General features: G+C 48.4%; 1 pseudogene; it reads left to right on the top strand.

Annotated features, from left to right (window-relative positions):
• Positions 1 to 1,455: 1,455 nt before the first annotated feature.
• On the top strand, positions 1,456 to 1,564 carry LOC125169364 (uncharacterized; annotated as a pseudogene).
• Positions 1,565 to 20,663: the final 19,099 nt, after the last annotated feature.

The raw sequence follows: 20,663 nt of genomic DNA, 5'->3' as shown, positions 1-20,663 counted from the left end.
TTTGGGCTTACGCCTTTCAGCCAGTTTCCTCTTTCTAATAAATGACAAATTCGGAACAGGGGATCTCTGCGCAGTCCAAACAGACCTGCCAACCCCGCGTGAGACAGTAAAACCTGGCTGCGGGTTTGCCCACTGGCCCACCTCATCCCTAAATATGGAAAGCCCTAGGTCTCACGCTAGGTGTATCTCTGAGCAAGCTCCTTTGCCAATCAACTCGGGTAAAATCCTTGCATTTTGTATCACATCTTGTACTTTTCAAAGCATTTTGATATGAATCCGTAACATTTTATTCTCACAACCACCTAGTGAAATCAAAAGGATCCTCATATGACAAAGAAGACAGAGGCTTGGAAAGGTCATGTGATCTGCTCACTTGAATTAAGAGCATGGTTTGGATTCTCATTCCTTCCCTACTTCTCTGAATTAATCATTTCTTATTTTAATGCACATTTATAAGCTTAAAACTTAGCAGCACCCTGCCAGGTTTTTCAATAATTTGCCCACCGTGCCCTGGGCACACAACAGCCAGTGCAGATGTCCCGGATGCCTGCCAGCTGCGGTTACTTTTCCTCTGGGGTCAGAGCCTTTTTCTTTTCTTTTCTGTTTTTAGTGTTTATTTATTTTTGAGAGAGACAGAGCGTGAGCAGGAGGGGCAGAGAGAGAGGGAGACACAGAATCCGAAGCAGGCTCCAGGCTCTGAGCTTGTCAGCACACAACTCGATGCGGGGCTCGAACTCACGAGCGGTGAGATCATGACCCGAGCCGAAGCCAGCCGCTTAACCGACTGAGCCACCCGGGAGCCCCCGAACCTTTTTCTGAGCGAGCAAGCTTCAGAGACTCTACATCGTCCACCTCTTTGGTTGTGAAGTACAGAATCCATTTCGGGAACTGGGAGACTTATGTCAGAATTCACAGAAAGGGGAACTCAGAACACGACAACGAGCTGGACCTCAAGAACACCAGGAATTGATGGGTGCTACTGGCTCCAAAGTGGCCCGGGGTCTGCAGCAGCAGAAGGCTGTAGACCTTCGACCCGGTCTAGAACTTTCCTACTAAGGAGACTCAGCCAGGGAGACATCTCGGGTGTTGCTTCCTGTCTTGCCCTCACCTGTCTAATGCTTCAGTGCTGCTCAGAGTGTGTGGAGCTAATGAAGTCAACACATTAAATGAAATTCCAAGAGCGTCAAAACGTGCTCCTGAAAATTCTTGAAACCTCCCAGAGAGTATGGCTTATGTGTGATGCACAAAGTCCCATTTAGTAATATGTGTTATACGCAGAATGTATGGGGTAAGCCTTGCTGAAATTTTATTTTTCTCTGGCATTGTCCTTTAAGCCTTCCCAGTAGAGGGCATCCTTTTCCTGTCCCTTGATGGACACTTGATTTTTTTTTTTTTCATTAAGGTAAAATTCACATTACCTAAAATTACTCAATAACCATTTAAAATGTACAATTCATCACTTCTCGGTCTTTTGGCTAAGATCAAGTGTAGTATCTGTTCTTATAAATTAACACCTCAGGCAACAACAGATGTTGGCGAGGATGCGGAGAAAGAGGAACCCTTTTGTGCCGCTCGTAGGAATGCAAGCTGGTGCAGCCACTCTGGAAACCAGGATGGAGGTTCCTCAAAAAACTAAAAATAGAACTACCCTACGACCCAGCAATTGCACTACTAGGTATTTATCCAAAGGATACAGGTGTGCTATTTCAAAGGGGCACATGCACCCCCATGTTTATAGCAGCACTATCGACAATAGCCGAAGTGTGGAAAGAGCCCAAATGTCCATCGACTGAAGAATGGATAAAGAAGATGTGGTATATATATACAATGGAATATTACTCAGCAATCAAAAAGAATGAAATATGCCCCATCGCAACAACGTGGATGGAACTAGAGGGTATTATGCTAAGTGAGATAAGTCAGAGAAAGACAAATATACAACTTGACTCGTATGTGGAATTTAAGATACAAAACATAAAGGAAGGGAAGCAAAATAATATAAAAACAGGGAGAGAGACAAACCACAAAAGACTCTTAAATACAGAGAACAAACTGAGGGTTGCTGGAGGGGTTTGGGTTGGGGGGGATGGGCTAAAGGGGCAAGGAGCGTTACGGAAGACACTTGGTGGGATGAGTGCTGGGTGTTATACATAGGGGATGAATCACTGGAATCTACTCCTGAAATCATTATTGCACAACATGCTAACAAACTTGGATGTAAATTAAAAAATAATAAAGCATCTGGAATAATGTCAAGAGTATAGGAGATAGTTAAATAAATAAATAAATAAATAAATAATAAAGTGTACGATTCAGTGTCATTCAGTTCTTTCACACTGTTGTGCCACCAACCCCTCTTATCTAGTCCTAAGGCATTTTCACGCTCCCCCAAAAGGAAACCGCATACCCATCAGCAGTCACTCCCCATTCTGCCCCCCTCATCCCAGTCCCTGGCAACCACTTTATGTCCCTGTAGATTTCCCTATTTGGAGTGTTTCATTTAAATGGAATCCTGCAAGGGGACCCTGGGTGGCTCAGTCAGTCAGTTAAGCGTCCGACTCTTGATTTCGGCTCGGGTCACGGTTCCAGGGTTGTGGGATCGAGCCCCACGTCAGGCTCTGCACTGGCATCGTGGTGCCTGCTTGGGATTCTCTCTCACTCCCTCTGTGCCCCTCTGCTTGCTCGCTCTCTCTCTCAAAATGTTTAAATGGAATCTTACAAAATGTGATCTTTGTGTCTGGCTTCTTTTGCTTAGGATAATATTTTCAAGGTTCATCAGCCCCTCAAGTTTTGCTTATTCTCTGGTATCAAAAAGTCCTACACTGATATTCTTTGCAAACATGGTCTCAATTCAGAAATTCAACCCTCCCAATCAACACTTAAGTCTTCTCAAGGTAAGACTTCTGCGCCACCCCCTGCCACTGTCCCTCCTGCTCCAGGGCCACCACCGCTCTAGGGGAAGCAGCCTGTGGTCCGTCTTCTCTCCCTCCCTCCTCCTGCCCAGTTCGCTAACTCCAGCTCCTGGTGTCTGGACTTTGAGGGTTGGAGAGCGTGGAGGGAGAACAGGGACAGGGCTACTTGACGCGCACTGTACCCCACCAGCCTTGAGCGCTCTGAGTCTGACTCACCTTTCGTGAATGGCATTCCTCTGGGTCCTTCAGAACCCCTGCTGGAGCTCTGAAATTGCAGACACCCTGATGTGGGCAATACATTCTATTCTTTTCCTGTGTTCCACTTGCTCCACACCGTCCCCGTGGTGTCCCTGCCCTTTTCAAATAGTCCTCTGAGCAGGACTGAAAACTCTCAGACTGGTCTCTCGCCCATGAGGTTAGGAGATAATAAAAATAATTGAAATTACATAGAAATATTTAGATATTGATCTACAAATGGGTTTGATTACATTCACGGACCTATAAAACTATAGAACTATAAACCAGTTCTATTCAAAAGCATATTTAAAAATAAAATTCTCAAGACAAAAATAATATATCTGCAATTGCATATGTCTGAGAAAAATTTTATTCAGTTTTTTAAAGTTTATTTATTTGGGGCGCCTGGGTGGCCCAGTCACTTAAGCGGCCGACTTCGGTTCAGGTCACGATCTCATGGTTCATGGGCTCGAGCCCCACGTCGGGTTCTGTGCTGACAGCTCAGAGCCTGGAGCCTGCTTCTGATTCTGGGTCTCCCTGTCTCTCTCCCTCTCCCCCGCTTGTGCTCTGTCTCTCTGTCTCTCTCAAAAATAAACACTGAAAAAGATAAAAATAATAAAAGTAAATTTATTTATTTGGAGAGAAAGAGACAGAGAGAGAGAGCAGAAGTGGAGGAGGGGCAGAGAAAGAGGGAGAGAGAGAGAGAGAGAGAGAGAGAGAGAATCCCAACCAGGCTCTGCACTGTCAGTGTGGAGCCCAGTGTGGGGTTCGAACTCACAAACTGTGAGATCATGACCTGAGCTGAAACCAAGAGTCAGATGCTTAACTGACTGAGCCACCTGAGTGGGACACCTGAATAAAAATTTAAAAGTACTTATACTAATTATGTGAGCATTTAAAAACCATTAGAAAAATAGTTATTTTGGGTACACAATCAAGTACTTGAATCCATTTTGTAGCTGTATCTAATAGCGTATCACAAATATTCTTCTAAAGAATATATTTTATTTTTTCAATTGGGGCTCATTTTCATAACATAGCCTGAAATTGTCTTCAAAGTTGCATTTGCTTGTTAATAAATTTGAAATTTCTGATACCTTCAAAAGACTCCTCTAGAGACCATGATATTTTTAATTGAGAATATATTCTTTGCAGGTGCTGAGTTGCCTGGTGAGCCCAAAGGAAATTATGCTAGATAAAGATAGCCTCATTTCTAACGTATTTCATATCAAATGTATATTTCAGCCCAAATATTTTCACAGGCACTGTCTTTTTGCCTCCTTTCAGATTACTTTGGTGAGTACTTATACAAGATTTAAAAAGGCATGAAATAAGAGATCTCTGTTTATGACTCTTTTGAATGTTTTGCCAAGCTTAGATTGTAGGTCCTTCCTTATTCCATTGTGGTACGGAATATATATTTATACAATTAAAAAGAGAAGCTAGGGGCACCTGGGGGCTCAGTCGGTTGAGCATCCAGCTCTTGATTTCAGCTCAGGTCATGATCTCCCGGTTCTGTTTATGATCTCACGGTTGGTGGGATCGAGCCCCGCACTGGGCTCTGCGCTGACAGCGGGGAGCTTGCTTGGGATTCTCTCTGCCCCTCCCCACCCCCAAAATAAATAAACTTTAAAACAAATAAAAATTAAAAAATTAAAAGAGAAGCTCCATCCAAAGGATTGGGCCTCAAGCTGAGCTTCCCCCAGCCCCAGGTGGAGGTTATGCAATGGGTGCTCCCATCCTTGAATTTTTCTGGCTCCTTCCTTCCTTTCTCAGGGCTAAGTTTCCACGCCTTCCCATCTGCAAGCTTGGTTTTCAATCACCACAATTTTCTAGAAAATTTTAAAAGCTGAAGTTCATTGTAGTGTCTCATGCCTTGAGTATTTTGGTTAACATTTCCAACTTGTTGAATCTACTCCTGAAATCATTGTTGTACTATATGCTAACTAATTTGGATGTAAATTTTTTTAAAAATTAAAAGAAAAGAAGAAACGTCCCAAACTAGCACACAGAAGAGGTGAGTGAGGAAGAGAAAGTTGCCTGTAATACAACAGACCTTATAAATAATAGGTGAAAAGCTAATGTATTCAAGTATATAGTTCACTAAAATCTTAAGTAAAAATTAAAAAATATATATCTCCAACTCATTTTTGGCAAAAATATAGAGGACTCCCTCAAAAAAAGGAAGAAAAAAACCCAACTTGGTGCCATCATATGACTCAGGCTGATGTACACAGTAGTTCTGCAAAAGTCCAAGCATTTTCACATCTGATGATTCACCACAACGAAAGCATGAACTATTATGCCAAAGTGTTTTTCCTTCCTTCCTTCCTTCCTTTTCCTTCCTTCCTTCCTTCCTCCCTTCCTCCCTCCCTTTCTTTCTTTCTTTCTTTCTTTCTTTCTTTCTTTCTTTCTTCTTTCCTGTTTTTTGTTTGCTTGTTTTCTTAAAGAGAGAGTGTGTGAGCAGGAGAGAGAGACAGAGGGAGAGAGAGGGAGAATCGTAAGCAGGGTCCACACTCATCACGTAGCCTGACACGGAGCTCGATCCCATAACCCTGGGATCGTGACCTAAGCCAAAACCCAGGGACAGACACTCGACCAACTGAGTCACCCAGGTGTCCCTGTGCCAAGCTATTTTTTAATACTACATGAGCTTTATACAGTTACTCTGAGTTTGCATGCAAATATTTACAATTTTTAACAGCTGCAGTTTCTATTTCAGCTGGTAGAATATCACAGCTGGTCTAAATGAATTGGGAAGTACATGTGCATAACAAGCAATTCTCAGGTCACTGCTATTTGAAAGTTTAGTAAAAACATCATTTTGATCATGAAGCTGTGTTTCACCAAAATATATTTGTATTGAGACCACAAAAATAATTGCATCCTCAATGCCAGATATTTTAACTAAATTTCCAGTAGTGTTTACACTCATTTTGGATGTTTTACCTTTGGCAGGATTCTGTGAGTTGGTTGAAAGAAATCAAATCTCCATCAGATCCACTTAAAACATCGGATGACACTGATACCAAGTTGGCATCATGTAACTGTTTGCAAAGTCATTCTCTGCCAGTGGAGCCCACACATTAACAGTTATCACTTCTCTTTGTACATGTACAAGAAAATGTGGCATCCAAAGTGAACAAAATTAATTTTTTATTGTGGTAAAATATACATAACATAAACATTACCATTTTGACCACTTTTAAGGGTATAGTTCAGTACATTCACATTGTTTGCGGCTCTCCAGAACTTTTGCATCATCCCAGACTGACTCCCATCTCTCTCCCTCCAGCCTCTGGTAACGCCCAGTCTACGTTCCTTCTCTATGAATTCAACTATTCTAGGCACTGCGTATAAATAGAACCAGGCGATAGTTGTCTTTCTATGTCTGGCTAATTTCACTCAGCATGATGTCCACAAGGTTCATCCGTGTGGTAGCATTTCATTAGAATTTCACTCTTTTTTAAGCTGAATAATTCTATTGTATGTATAGATCCCATTTTGCTTATCCAGTCGTCCATTGATGGACATTGGGTTGTTGCAACCTTTGGGTATTGTGAATAACACGACCATGACTGTGAATGTCCAAATATCTGTTCAAGACCCTGATTTCTACTCTTTTGGGTTGATACCTAGAAGTGCAATTGCCGGATCACATGGTAATTCTATGTTTAACTTTCTTGAGGAATCGCCATAATGTTTTGCAGAGAGGCTGTATGACTTTATATTCCCATCAACAATGCACAAGGGCTCCAATTTCTCCAAACCCAATTTCAAATATTTTCTGTTTTGATAATAGCCATTCTAGTGGGTATAAACTGATAACTCACTGTGGTTTTGATTTGCATTTCCCTAATGATCAGTGCCATTACGTATCTTTCCTGTGCCTTTTGGCCATTTGTAGATCTTCTTTGAAGAAACGTCTGTTCAAGGACTTTACTCAAAAAATGAGCAAGGTTAATTTTAAAGGACAATCATTTAATATGAACAAGAAGCCGTGGTTCACAGAGCGGTGTGTAAACGTACCTTTCTGTAGCTTCTCATGTAAATCACCCTCTTTGGGCATCATCTCCTAAAAGCCATAATCACTACCTTTTGCAGTGGACGTTGATGCTTCTTCGGCAGATTTGTGCCTTCTGGTCTTCATGTGGGTGATCACTGCAGCCCCCGTGGTGTTCTTGGTAAACAACAGTTTGTGCTAGGTATATGTTCATCATCATCTGTCTTGAGAAACATAAATGTGCTGCTTCAGTTTCCATTAAATATGCACACAGATTTTGGAGCTCATTACGGCTGGACGGGTTTATTGAAAAACATTCAAAAAGATTACCAAACAATCGGTGAATGAGTTACACTATGTGGTAACAGCCACAGCCACTGTGGCAGGAGACTCTGACTTTTCCCAATATGCTCCAGGGTAGGGCTGCTCAGCTTCTATTTCCCACACATATTTTCCTCTACCTCATACACCTGACCTGCAACTTCCCATATTTCCAGTCGATACCATCAACTGGCAGCCTGATGGCTCCCGGCATATGGCGGGGCGCAGCAGAGACCATGGGCACAGGCCATTGGCACGCCTGGCCGGCGCGTCAAACGGCCACATCAAATCCCTTCTCCTAGCCCCAGACTAGACTGGCAGTGGTTAGCTTTCCCCCAGTCACTTTATGTTGTCATTTTTCACTTTATTTCTCTCCAGGGCCCTGCATACTGTCCTTGAAAGAAAGGTATGAGTTAAGTGGTGCAAGAGGAAAAGGGGGATGTCGCCAGGAAACTTCTGGACCAAAGCACATGTGTCACACGCTACCAGATGGGGCCGTGGTGGAAGCTGAAAGTGCCAGGTGGAGGTCGACCGAACCCACGGTCTGTTTGAGTCAACTATCAATAGAATATACTTTGTTTACAAATGACATGCCGAACAGGACGAGAACCCTGATCTAAACTGACAACACGTCTAAAGACAACAGATCTAAATTGGAACTGTCCCCAGCAAACGAGGGCCGCTGATCGTTCATCAGTGACCCACAAGGGGTCCGTGGGAAAAGCCACACACCCCTGCTCAGACAAGCTGGGTTCCCCGTGCAGCAGCCACCCGCCTGTGCTCCTCCACCAAGGGAGCTCCCAAGTCCACGTCTATCGCCTTAAAGATTGCCCAGGCAGGAATAAAATGCCAATCCACGCGCTCCCCAGCCACTTGGCCACAGAAAATAAACGAGAGGGAACTCGCTCTTTTGAGATACACTGCACTTCACTGTTGGGTGATACGAGACCAGTCCAGGCTCTACTAAGAGGGCAAGCTGGGCAAGAGTTCAACTCCCTGGGTCACAGCCCACCCCCCCCCCCCGCACTTAGCAGCTGTGTGACCCTCGCTAAGTCACTTAACTGCTCTGTTTCCTTGCCTAAAAAGGATGATAAGAATACTTGCCTTCTAGTATCCAGGGTTGCCAAAACAAATTTTTAGTTACAGTGTGCCCCAAATTTAACCACACATCCTGGATTTTACTGCTTAATCTGGCAACTCTATTGGTGTTACAGTTAGCACAGTGCCTGGCATATTGTAGGTTATGTAAAGTTAGCTTTGTTGTTGGTGCTCCTGGGCTTTGGCTATGAGGAACAGGAACCTTACCGCACAGGCAAAGGGGACTGTGGTGGTGGGACAGAGCTGTTCCCTCTCTTCTACAGGTGCCTTGTGACTCCTACTCCCTGTCTCTCAGTGGCCACATGGACCCTCACAGTCAGACTCTCTCGGACCTATCCTTCCGTTGGATTGGCTTCATGCTAATGTCTGACCTGATACATCCTCCAGCCTCAAACCTACATGACCTAGTAGATCCAATTCTGTCTTTATTTGGGTTGTCGCGGGAGCAGACCCTGACAAAAGGATTCCAGGAAAGTAGCTTATTCAGGGGGTGTCCCACAAACGCAGGCAGCAGGTGGGGGGAGGTAGTGAGACAGAGAAGAAAGAAGTCAATAAAGAAAGAAGTCACGGGGCGCCTGGGTGGCTCAGTGGGTTAAGCACCTGACTCTTGGTTTCCGCTCAGGTCATGATCTCATGAGCCCCGCGTCAGGCTGTGTGCTGACAGTGCAGAGTCTGCTTGGAATTCTCTCTGTCTTAAAATACGTGAGTAAGCTTGAAACAAAGAAAGAAAGAAATCACTATGGAGCAAGTTACCACCATGGGTAACTGAACCTCAACCTTTCTGGGAAAACCTAGAAAACAGAGTTATCCTAACTGAGGGCCGGGCAAGCCTAGCATTTATCCCCTGGCTCCGTTCATCACGTTCAGGGCTGCTTCCGGGGGCATTAACTCTCTGGCATTTCGGGCTTGCCTTGTGCACAGGCTAAGCGTGCTCCCACTGCCAGACAAAAGTTCTCAGATGCAGAGCAGAGGCGTGCACAAGAAGCCACCTTGGGCGTGTGGAGATGGGGGTGGAGGGGCTATGTGAGGGACACGGGCAGCATCTCCTGCAAGCGCCCACCCCAGCTGAGGAATCTGTGTCTCTCAGTTCAGATTCTCAAGGGAGAGCGCCTGACTGGTTGCTATCCAGCCAATGGGCTGGTTGGTGTGGGTCAGGTGACGACACTGACCCGGTCATCCAGAGCCCGGTGGTCAGAGCCCCGGAAAGCATCATGACCTGCTTGGTCAGCAGAGGCATGGGCTGGGTAGCTATTCCAGAAATGGGCCGGGGGTGAGGAAAGCTCTCCATGCACAGCCCCCTCGCTCTGATAGTCATGTCTGTGTTTACAAATAAAGGTAAACCTGTCTCTTGAACCTGCTCCCTCTGGGTCAGGAGCCTCTTGGGCCAGGCCCAGTCCATCTACAAAGCTCCTTCCCCACCTCTGGGTTGTACTCAGCAGCTTCCTGTCTTCTCCTTTCTAGGTTAAATCAACATCCTCACTTTCTTTCTTTTTTTTTTTTTTTAAATGTTTGTTTATTTTTGAGAGAGAGAGAGAGTACAAGCCGGGCGAGGAGCAGAGAGAGAGGAAGACACAGAATCCAAAGCAGCTCTAGGCTCCAAGATGTCAGCACAGCTGACACAGGGCTTGAACCCATGAGCTGTGAGACCATGACCCACGCTGAAGGTCACCCAACTGACTGAGCCACCCAGGCGCCCCAGCATCCTCACTTTCTTCAGCTCTTCTTTGTAGCATGCTCGGGTCAGAACCATCAGTCCAGAAGAGCAGATGTGGGTGAGGAAGGCAGAGGAGGGAAGCTCGCCCCTCATGTTCTGACTTGGGCCGTGAGTGTGCAGGATGGCTGGGCAAGGCCAGCTGGAAGGGAGCCGTGGGGCAGAAGGCCTGGCCTTGGTCTGAGCCATCTGGTTCCAAACGTCTCAGCAGCCAGATGGTGTTTCACTCTGCTGTCTCCAGGAGGAGTTGCTCGGCAGAGCAGTGAGGAACCTGCTCTCGGCCACCCACGCCAAGCCAGATGTCCAGGAAAATGAAGTAAACCATCCTCCTGGTGGCTGGGCGGGCTGTGCCATTGCCAACAGGAAGCCAGGAGGGCAAAGGAACTGTCTTTGTGAAGAGAACGTCCCCCCGAGATAGGCCCATAACTAGGCCATTCCTCTCAACAGGGACCTCTTCATCAGAGAGAGAAAGTCTTCCTGAAGGACACTAACTAGTATTGGGCAAATAACCAGATAGGAAAAACAAATGAGAACCAGGCCAAAAGGAACACACACACCCAGCCTTGGCTAGTGAACTTTCTCTGACATGAGTTCTGTCTCTGGGTTCAGTAGATCCAATCCGCCCCGGCCCTTCTTAGAACTGAGTCCCGCCAACGACTCAATGCCACTCAGAGGCTTTCTTTGGTCATTACTGGCTTCCGTCATCAACGGAGTTGGCTTTTCCTTTGGTTAAGGTTACCAGTTCTATTCATTTCCTGGGACTGCTGAAACAAAGTACCAGAAGCTGAGTGGCCTAGAGCAGTGGGAATTTATTCCCTCCCAGGTCTGGAGTCCGGAAATCCAAAATCAAGATGTCGGCAAGGTCGCGCTCCCTCCAACAGCTCTAAAGAAGCATGGCTCTTCCCTCTTCCAGCTTCAGGGGGATGTTGGCCTTCCCTGGCCTCACTGGCCATGGTCATGCCCCTCTGATCGCTGCCTCCATTGTCACATGGTCTTCTCTCATCTCTTCTGAGGACACTTGCCATCAGATTTAGAGCTCGACTTCTTAGTGCAGCATAATGTCAACTCAGGACCCTTAACTGAATCTATAAAGGCCTTTTTCCCAAGTAATGTCACGTTCACAGGCTCCCAGGATCTGTATAAACACATGTCTTTTTGGAGGCCAACATTCAGCCCACCACACCACCTAATTTAAAAGTCCCGGAAATCGGGGTGCCTGGATGGCTCAGTCGGTTAAGCACTCAACTGCAGCTGAGGTCATGATCTCAGTGTTCACGGGTTCAAGTCCTGCATCAGGCTGTGTGCTGACAGCTCAGAGCCTGGAACCTGCTTCAGATTCCGTGTCTCCCTCTTTCTCTACCCCTCCCTCACTCACACTCTGTCTCTCTTTCTCTCAAAAACAAATAAACATGAAAATATAAAATACAAAATAAAATAAACGTCCCAGAAATCTTGTTTGTGAAGCATGTGTTGAATGCCGACCCGACGCCAGGCTCGTGAGGGCTGGGTCTGCTTCGCAACAACCCCCACCTGAGGCCTAGTGGAGGTTCAGGGAATTACTCCAGTACAACACCTGGCCAATTTGCAGTTCTTGTCCCCAGCAAGCCAGGGAGGGCCAGGGCTTGCCAGGCAAAGACCCCCAAGCAGAAAGCCAGCGCAATGCAGCCTGCCCAGCAGAGTAGGCCAGAAACACCCACTCAGGAATCTGAACTGAGAGGGTGAGGGCATTCGTTTGCTGGGGCTGCCATAACAACCACAGATGGATGACTTCAAACAAGGAAGGTGCACTCTCTCACAGTTCTGGGGAGCTAGAGTCAGTCTGAAATCAGGGGGTCTGTAGGCCATGTTCTCTCTGAGGCTCTGGGTAGACTCCTTCCCGCCTCTTCCGGTCTCTGGTGGTGGCCCTCCTTCCTTCCTTTCCTCCTTCCTTTTTTCCTTTCCTCCATCCTACCCTCCTTCCTTCCTTTCTTCCCTCCTTCCCTTCTTCCTCCCTTCCTTTCCTCTTTCCCTCCTTCCTTCCTTCCTTCCTTCCTTCCTTCCTTCCTTCCTTCCTTCCTATATCAAATACCTACCACATGTATACAGTGGGTCAGGCACTGCCTAGACCTGCAGCACAGTCTGTCCTCAGTCCCTGCCTTTATTTTCTCTCCTTACCTGCCCCTGCTGCCCAAACCCTCTGGCCTCCCTTCACCCTGTGCTGCCATCCCAGAGTGCCAGCCCTCCAGACCCCAGCGGGAGCTCTGCCTGTAATGTGCTGCTTCCCAGGGCTGGACTGACAGAGAAAGCGAGCGAACCCCTTCTGTGGGGCATGATCACAGGCGAGCCTCTCCTGACTGCTTCCCGCTGCTGTTTGAGGCTGAGCTGTTGGAAGCCAAAGTTTCTGGGTTGGCTCATTTTTAAACAATGATACGGTTTACACATTCAGCACTTCTGCACAGAGCCCTTGGCAACCGCTCAGGCTGGCTTGCTTCCAGCTCTCTGATAAATCAGCTTCTGAGTCAACCTCTTTCACTTCAGGATGAGCTTAGCAGAATCTCACCTTCAAAACTCGCTTAATCAGAATGTGACAAGACCATGTCTGCGGAGGTGCAAGGGAGTTTCTCTGCATTTATCTCTCAGGCATCATGTGTATGGAGTTGACCAGAGATTCTCTTGCAACTTTTTCTTGGGGTTCTGGAAACGTAGCTAAACACCTGCCAAAAAAAAAAAATCTCTGCCTGCAAAATAACCTTGTCTTAGCAGACGTGTCGTTTCTGCCATTTTGTAAACATCAGAGGGCTGTCGATGGAGATCCGGGTCTGTATTTGCCGAAGCCCTGAAGGCAGCGAATGTTCCCAAAGGGGGTTGAAGTGATGGGTTCAGGGACTTACCTGAAACTTCACTGAAGTGAGTTGGAAATTTGGTGGGTCAGTACAGCTCAGGTGTCAAATATGGCAGGTGGTGGGTATTTTTGGTGCCTTCCGTAGGTGGGATAGAGCACCCAAATCATGACTTCCTCACTCTTGCATGGTTCCAAGAAACAGAGGGAAGAAGGATAACAGCGTATTCCGAGGGGTTCCATTGGGTCTACTGCCAAAAGACATTGCTTCAGTTGGCACGTGGAGATTTTGTGTTCTCTTTGGTTGAGGTAAGAAGACAAGAGGAAAGGAGTGACGGGAAGGAACTGAAAGAAGGAAAACATGAGGGCCCCCAGGGTGGAAGCGGAGAGCCCTCACCCGCCCTGTCCCTAAAACCAGGGGGATATGGTGCGCTGCCCACTGTCCTCATGGTACAGAGAGCATGGGACACCCCAGTGCTGCTGATGTACCCCTTAGGATCTTGGAGAGCACAAAAGAGAGCCCAGGGGCACTTCTGGAACGCAGCCCCCAATGTTGGATGCAAGGCAACTATTTTGATCTTTTAGATAGAATTCTCCCCCAATGCCTCCCCAACTCTAAAGACCACGGCAACTTTGCAGAAGGACCCTTGACCGACTGAGGTTTGCCTCGTAGGGGTGCTCATTTCCTTAGGAAAGATGCAGACTCCAGGTTTGACATCATCCGTGCCGGAGATTTCCTCAGCCAATCAGCACCGTGTGAGGCTCCCAGCCACCACCCTATACCACCCCCCGGCATGACCCCCCACAGCAGCTCGGGGAGCCCCAGAGGTGGCTCCTGCACACTCAGGAGTGGTCCCTTGTGGGGCCTGCTGCCTGCGAAGCCATTCATGCCCACACACTCACAGGGTAGGGATGGGCCTGCCAGGCATGAGGCCCCACAGTGCCCCCTGGCTGTGAGTCACAGGAAGTGTGGTGTGCTGCCCCCTGGGACATCTTCACTGAGCAAAGTCCCCCTGAGATCCGCCAGCAGGGGGCTGCGTGCTGCCCCTCACCCTGCCTCACACTGGCATCCAAGTAGGGTGGCCTATTCCCTTCTGCTCTGCCGGTTCCTCCAACAGTTCTCAGCTGTGCGGGGCCAGGTGGAGGGGCAGCCAAGAGAGACTCCAACCCTGTATCCTTATCCCCTCAGGGGCCCGTGCAGAACTCCTCCAGCCCCAAAGCCTCCCATTAGTCACACTGGGTCCTGCCCATTGGTTCATCACACTTGCTAGGGGTAGCTAAATCGCAGCCCCAGGCACAGATTTTCAGCTGCTGTTGGTCTCTTGGTTTCTTAAGCTGATGTTTTGACACTGGATTAGAAGTGCCTGCAAGGTGTGGGGAGCAGGGAGGCAAGCAAGGTGGCCCCAAGCTCTCAGGCTGTTTATTGCCTTGGCCCTGGCCCTGTCCACCCACCCTGGAACCCCTCTGTGTCCTACTCTTGGCTTCCTGGCTAAGGCCCTGTGGTTTGGGCGCAGGGTTCCTATCCTCTCTGCCTCTTGTACTTGGCACTGTCTTCTGGCCTTGACCTTGGCTTCCATTCAACAATTTTCTGGCTTACACCCCGCACCCCCTGGATATGCTGTCTTTAGCAGATGCTCCTCCAAGCTCAACATGGTCCTGACAGCCTCTTATTCCAGAAATGTCCCTCATCTCCGCCCTACACCCTGCTATGGATGATGCTCAGGCTGGGGACTGCAAGTAGGAACAGAAAGTGGTCTTAAACTTAGCAACTTGGGCTCTAACAGAAGGGGAAACTGAGGCAGGTGTTATCTAAATCTTAGCCATACCTCCTGGGGTTGAAGAGTATGGGGGGAATATGAATGGATGTGTGGTGTCTCTGGATGTCGTTTTAATGTGATCTAAAATGCCAACATTTCAAGAGAGATGTTCGTGGCCCAGTTTAATTGGATGAATGGAGGAAGGAGGGGGTGGGGCTGATTCTAGACCTGCCTACGGTGGTTAGGTCAGGGGAAGGAATCAATAGTGGGGTACCGGAAAAAAGCCCTCTGAGACTCAGCAAAATCCACAGCACCTGAAGGGTACAGGTGCAACCAATAGTCCAGGCTAAGAAAGGGAATAGGGATCATTGTGGTAGTAGTAAAGAATCCAGGTCGTGGGGCACCTGGGTGGCTCAGTCGGTTGAACGTCCAACTTCGGCTCAGGTCATGATCTCATGGTTCATGAGTTCGAGCCCCACATCAGGCTCTGTGCTGATGGCTCAGAGCCTGGAGCCTGCTTCGGATTCTGTCTCCCTCTCTCTCTGCCCCTCTGCCGCTCACACTCCAACTCTCTCTCTCAAAAATAAACATTAAAAAAAAAAAAAAGAATCCAGGTCACATCACAAGGAACAAAATCTAGAGATTATACCTAAGGATTGAGATTGAGTCTTTAAATGGTGAGTTTCATAGAGTTGGGACAGAATGCTTCAAGTTCTCCTGCTCAATGGTCAGCCAACGTCAATGTTTTTGGAACAGGCTGCTGGCAGAAATGTAATAGGGAGAGGTGTGACCCATGCCAGCTGCAGAGGGCATATCTGTGGGTGTCATTTGTGCTATTCCCCATCAGTGCTGATCCTGCTTTCCAGGCACTTGGTAGGCTCTCCCATCCCTACCTCCTCTGAAATTAGGAAAGTTAAAGGAGTTGCTCTGGCCAGTGAAACCCAAAAGGGCATGTGTCCTTCTGGGAGGAAGCTTTAAGAACCAGTGAGCTGATGGGGCGCCTGGGTGGCGCAGTCGGTTAAGCGTCCGACTTCAGCCAGGTCACGATCTCGCGGTCCGTGAGTTCGAGCCCCGCGTCAGGCTCTGGGCTGATGGCTCGGAGCCTGGAGCCTGTTTCCGATTCTGTGTCTCCCTCTCTCTCTGCCCCTCCCCCATTCATGCTCTGTCTCTCTCTGTCCCAAAAATAAATAAACGTTGAAAAAAAAATTTAAAAAAAAAAAAAAAAGAACCAGTGAGCTGTTCACCTTCTTCATTCCTACAGGGGTCTTGTAAGCACCTGTCAAGATGGTGCCTCCACCTGCCTGAGCCCCTGGGTGGACACGCAAGCAGAACCCTCTGCTGACACATCCTCGGGCATGTAGCATGGACAACAAATAAAGTCTAATTGTGGTAAGCCACTAAGTCTGGGGGGGTTGTTACTACCGCAGCTTAGCCATTGGACCCTCACTCTGTGCATGAGTCTCTGTGACCATAATCAAAGAGTTTTCCCTCATCAAGAACTCTCCAGAGTTTCTGAGTCCTTTGTCAGCATTATGGGGTTCAAAGAAAACCACCAGGGGGACTTGGGTGATTCAGTTGGCTAGAGTGGCTGACTCTTGATTTCAGCTCAGGTCATGATCTCACGGCTCGTGAGTTTGAGTCCTTCGTTGGTTAGTGATGTGACCACAGAGCCCACTTTGGATCCTCTGTCTCTCTCACTGTCCCTCCCCCCACCTCTCAAAGATAAATAAATGTTAAAAAAAACTTTTTACAAAGAAAAGAAAACCACCAAAAGGCAACACCCCCTGAGTTTTCTCATTTTGTTGAGAAATCATACAATCATCACCAACCTCATCAAGAGGGCAGTCAGCGGTGGCCACCTCATTACTCATGGCCCCAGAAGCAGAAATCAGCCTGGTCCAGGCAGAAGCAGGGGTGATAAAGAGCACTGGCTGTGTGACTGCTCCACAGGGATAAACACAGCCCAGTACACAAGCCCTTAAAGGGGAAAATGACACTGGGCTTGATTCTAACTGGTGTCATTCTCCCAGGAGACAGCTCATCCCAATGGATCTGTCAGGCTAGGAGGGAGCACTGAGGTTTACAAGGATCGAGCAGCAGACTGAGAGGCCACGTCCAAGTGACTCTGTTTCCTCATCTGTAAAATGGCACAATCCTGATCCACCAAGTGCCCCTCTGCACTGGACACTATGCCAGGCCCTGGGGATACAGAGATGAACATGTCCCAGGGTCTGTCCTCAAGGATCGCACGGTCCAGCACAGGGCTACTCAACGCGCTGGGCTGTAAATTGTTTGTTACTGGTCTGAGGAAAACAAGAAGCTTGCACCAGAATGAAAACCAATTCCCATCACTAGGGACCCATCTAGATCAACTGACTTGTCGCATAGCAAGACTTTCTCAATGAAGAAAGTGACGAGTTGATTTACAAATTCTTTGTTATGAATCGCAAGTTTGGGCCGCATATCTATTGACCACCGGTGTGCCATTGATTTAATGAATATCGTCAAAGAGTATTGTCTAGTATTTTTGAGACTTACTCTAAAGGGCTTAGAAGAAGTGAAATATTTTGGTGGCAGAGCAATGGCAGAAGCCATGGGTGTCCCTTCTCTGCGTCCCGTTAGCACTCACCAGTCCGGGGCACACGGACAGTTTCCTCCAGCCAGCACCTGCGATGTTGCACCTGAGGGCTGCCTTTGAGCACCAGCGTGAGCGCAAAGCAGAAGTGTGGAGAGCAGATGGCCCTGGGAGCTCCCCCTCAGTCCATGAGAAGGATGTGGAGGATAAATTGCCCAACTTTTGTCCCTCGGGTGGGACAATTCGGAATGTATGTTCTCTGCTCTCTCTCAGAGGTCCCTGGCAAAACTACACGCCCCCGTCACCCACGATGGTGACCTGCTCTCTAGGAAACCCTATCTTGGCCCCTTCCCCTCCTTCCTCTGCTTTCTGAGATCACCTCCCAATAAAACCATGTGGACTCACATTCTTGTCTCCGGACCTGCTTCTGGGGAGGCCCTATCTAAGACACTGCTATCTAATGACCCCAGGAATCAAATAGTGGAAGTCGTGCTGGATAAGCACTTTGGGGGTGATCATAAAATGCCTTCTTAGAGCTGTGGCTACATTCGGGAATCTTTTCGTGCTTCGGGTTACCACCTTGCTGCTCAGATTGGCCCACGGGGTGGTAATGACTCCCAGTGTAAGGTTTGTATTGTATTCACTTGAGGGAAGCAAGGCAGTAGGATGGAAAGAGAACTCTGACCCCGGACTCCAGAACAGATCTCTTGATTTTTGCCCCAAACCTCTTTATCTCACATGAAGCATCCCCGTCCACCCAGCTGCCCAAGCCCTAACCCTGAGTCGACCCTGAATCTTCCTTTCTCTGTACCCTGCACATACAATCCATGGGTAAGTCCTACCGCGTATGCCTTGGGAGCCTGGTCATTCGGCCCTCTCCAGGCCACCCCTTCATTCCAAGCCACCATCACCTCTCTCTGGGGCCACACCAACAGCTTCCCTACAGGCCCTTCTCCCTCCATCCTACTTCTTATGATCTGATTTCCACAAAACATCCAGAGAGACCTGAGAACGCTGTAAATCAGATCATGCCTCGCTTAAAACCTTTCAGTGACTCATCATCTCAATTGGAAAAATACCCAGACCCACTTAGCATGGCCTGCAAGGCCCTGCGGGAGGCAGGTCCTGCCTTCCTCCAACCTGGTTTCCTCCCTTCCTCACTGAGCTCCAACCCACGGCCTCCGATCAGCTCCTCCGGTTTCCCCAGCTCTTTGCTGCCCCAGGGACTGTACACTTTTTGCTCTGTCTGCCTGGAAGCCCCTTCCTTGGTCTGTCCTTTGCGTCTGTCAGGCTCAGTTCAAATGTCACTCAACAAGGCCTTCCCCAGTCACCATAACTAAAGTGTTCCCTCCCCCCGAGAACATGCACCAGAAACCCAATTGCTCACCACCACATCACCCTATTTATTACCTTTTTAGCAATTATTACTAATCTAAACTCACCTTGCTTGCTTGTTCGTTTCGTTCCTGCCGGCCTCCTCTCCTGGAATGGAACCTCCGTGAAACCCCCAATTTCTGTCTCCTTTGCACCACATCCCCAGCCCTTGGAGAGTGCCTAACATATAGGTCATGCTCAGTACATTTTTTTAAGTCACAGTGGCTTAGAGTCCTGCCTCTGGCACTTAATAGGTGACCCTGTGTGCATAAGCCTCAGCTTCCTCAAATGTAAAATGGGGGTGATGTAGTAATTACCTTATAAAACTCCTAACACGGTCTCACACACAGGGGACATCTGGCAAATGCTGGTTTGTTTCCATGCCCATCACAATACTTTCAGCTGTACGAAGACACACACCTGACTTCAACAAGAGGATGAAACAACAACGGGCCTAGGGGCACCTGGGTGGCCCAGTTGGTTAAGCGTCCAACTTCGGCTCAGGTCATGATCTCACGGTTCGTGGGTTCGAGCCCCGTGTCGGGCTCTGTGCTGACAGCTCAGAGCCTGGAGCCTGCTTCCGATTCTGTGTCTCCCTCTCTCTCTGCCCCTCCCCCCTCATGCTCTGTGTCTCAAAAATAAATAAAGGTTAAAAAAAATTAAAACAACAACAACAACCATAAGGGCTTCATTATCTGACATAATTAGAACACCTGCACGAGGGATGGCCTCAGTGGTGCCATCAGGGACCCAGACTCTTCATCTTTCTGTGCAGCCTTCCTTGGCATAATAGCTTGGTCCCAGGCTAGACCATCCTGTGGTCACAAGACGGCCACCACAGTCCCCACGTCACATGTGACAACCCATGACAACATCAGGCTGGAGAAGAAGAGCATTTCCACCCAAGTGTCTCCTTTTACTGGGGAGGAAGAGGTTTCCCAGAAGACACCAGCAAACTCCTCTTCTCTTCGGTCCCATTGGCCAGGATTGGAACAAAGGAGGATGGGAGTCTCCTGTCTGGCCATCCCAGCCTCTTTGTGGCAGGACGGGAGGCAGAGGTGGAGAACAGCTGGGGGGTGCATCCAGGAGGTTCCCTGAATCTTTCTTCCCTTTCCTCCCTGCTTTTCTTGCGTGTCCTTTTCCTGACGTGCCCTCTCAGGCTTGGCTGGTTTTGAATTAGCGAGTCCACACAGCTCTCAGCTGTGTGGTTCCCTGTTTGAAAAGAAAGGCCTGCAGGTGTTGTTTGGTGGGTGCGTGGGTGTCTCGAGGCTGAGACCGAGGATGTGCTGAGGGTCAGTAAGAAGTGGGGAGAAAGAGATCCAGATATCGCCGCCGGGGGAAGAAGACAGGGCTGAGCAGCCTGGAGGAGTCAACAGAGGCTGAGCCCGGAGGCAAGTGAGAGCCTGGGAGGCTGTCAGCAAAACCTTTTCCGGGAACAGGGTAAGTGGAACAGAGGGAAAGAGAGGGCTTTTGTTTCCAAACCTCAAACCGACCTCTGCTTTTCTTCCTCAAGCCGCCCTGACTCTGCTCTCCTCTGTCCTGTTCCTTCAGGACACCGATGCCTCTCAAAGGTCCAGGCTCCTGGCGCTCCAGCCTCAGGGGCCCAGGGAGGGGACGCCCCTCCTGCTCCTCCTCCTCTGGGAGCCTGTCTGCTCCCAAGCCCGGAAAAGACATTCCTGACCACAGACACACACGGTGCCAAAGGGCTCAGACAGGATCTCAGGGCGGGCAGGGCTGAGAGGAACAGCTGAGCTGCAGGGAAGCCCAGAGATCTCCACCCTCATGATGGGAGAAGGTGTGTGCACAGCACGTGGCTGTGGGTCACCATTCGAACCCATTCCAGACTGAGGGGTTCTG

Source organism: Prionailurus viverrinus, chromosome B3, assembly GCF_022837055.1.
Source record: "Prionailurus viverrinus isolate Anna chromosome B3, UM_Priviv_1.0, whole genome shotgun sequence".
NCBI classification, from domain to species: domain Eukaryota; kingdom Metazoa; phylum Chordata; class Mammalia; order Carnivora; family Felidae; genus Prionailurus; species Prionailurus viverrinus.
Note: the sequence above shows the minus strand (reverse complement) of the source record. Positions and strands in the feature narration are given on the sequence as shown.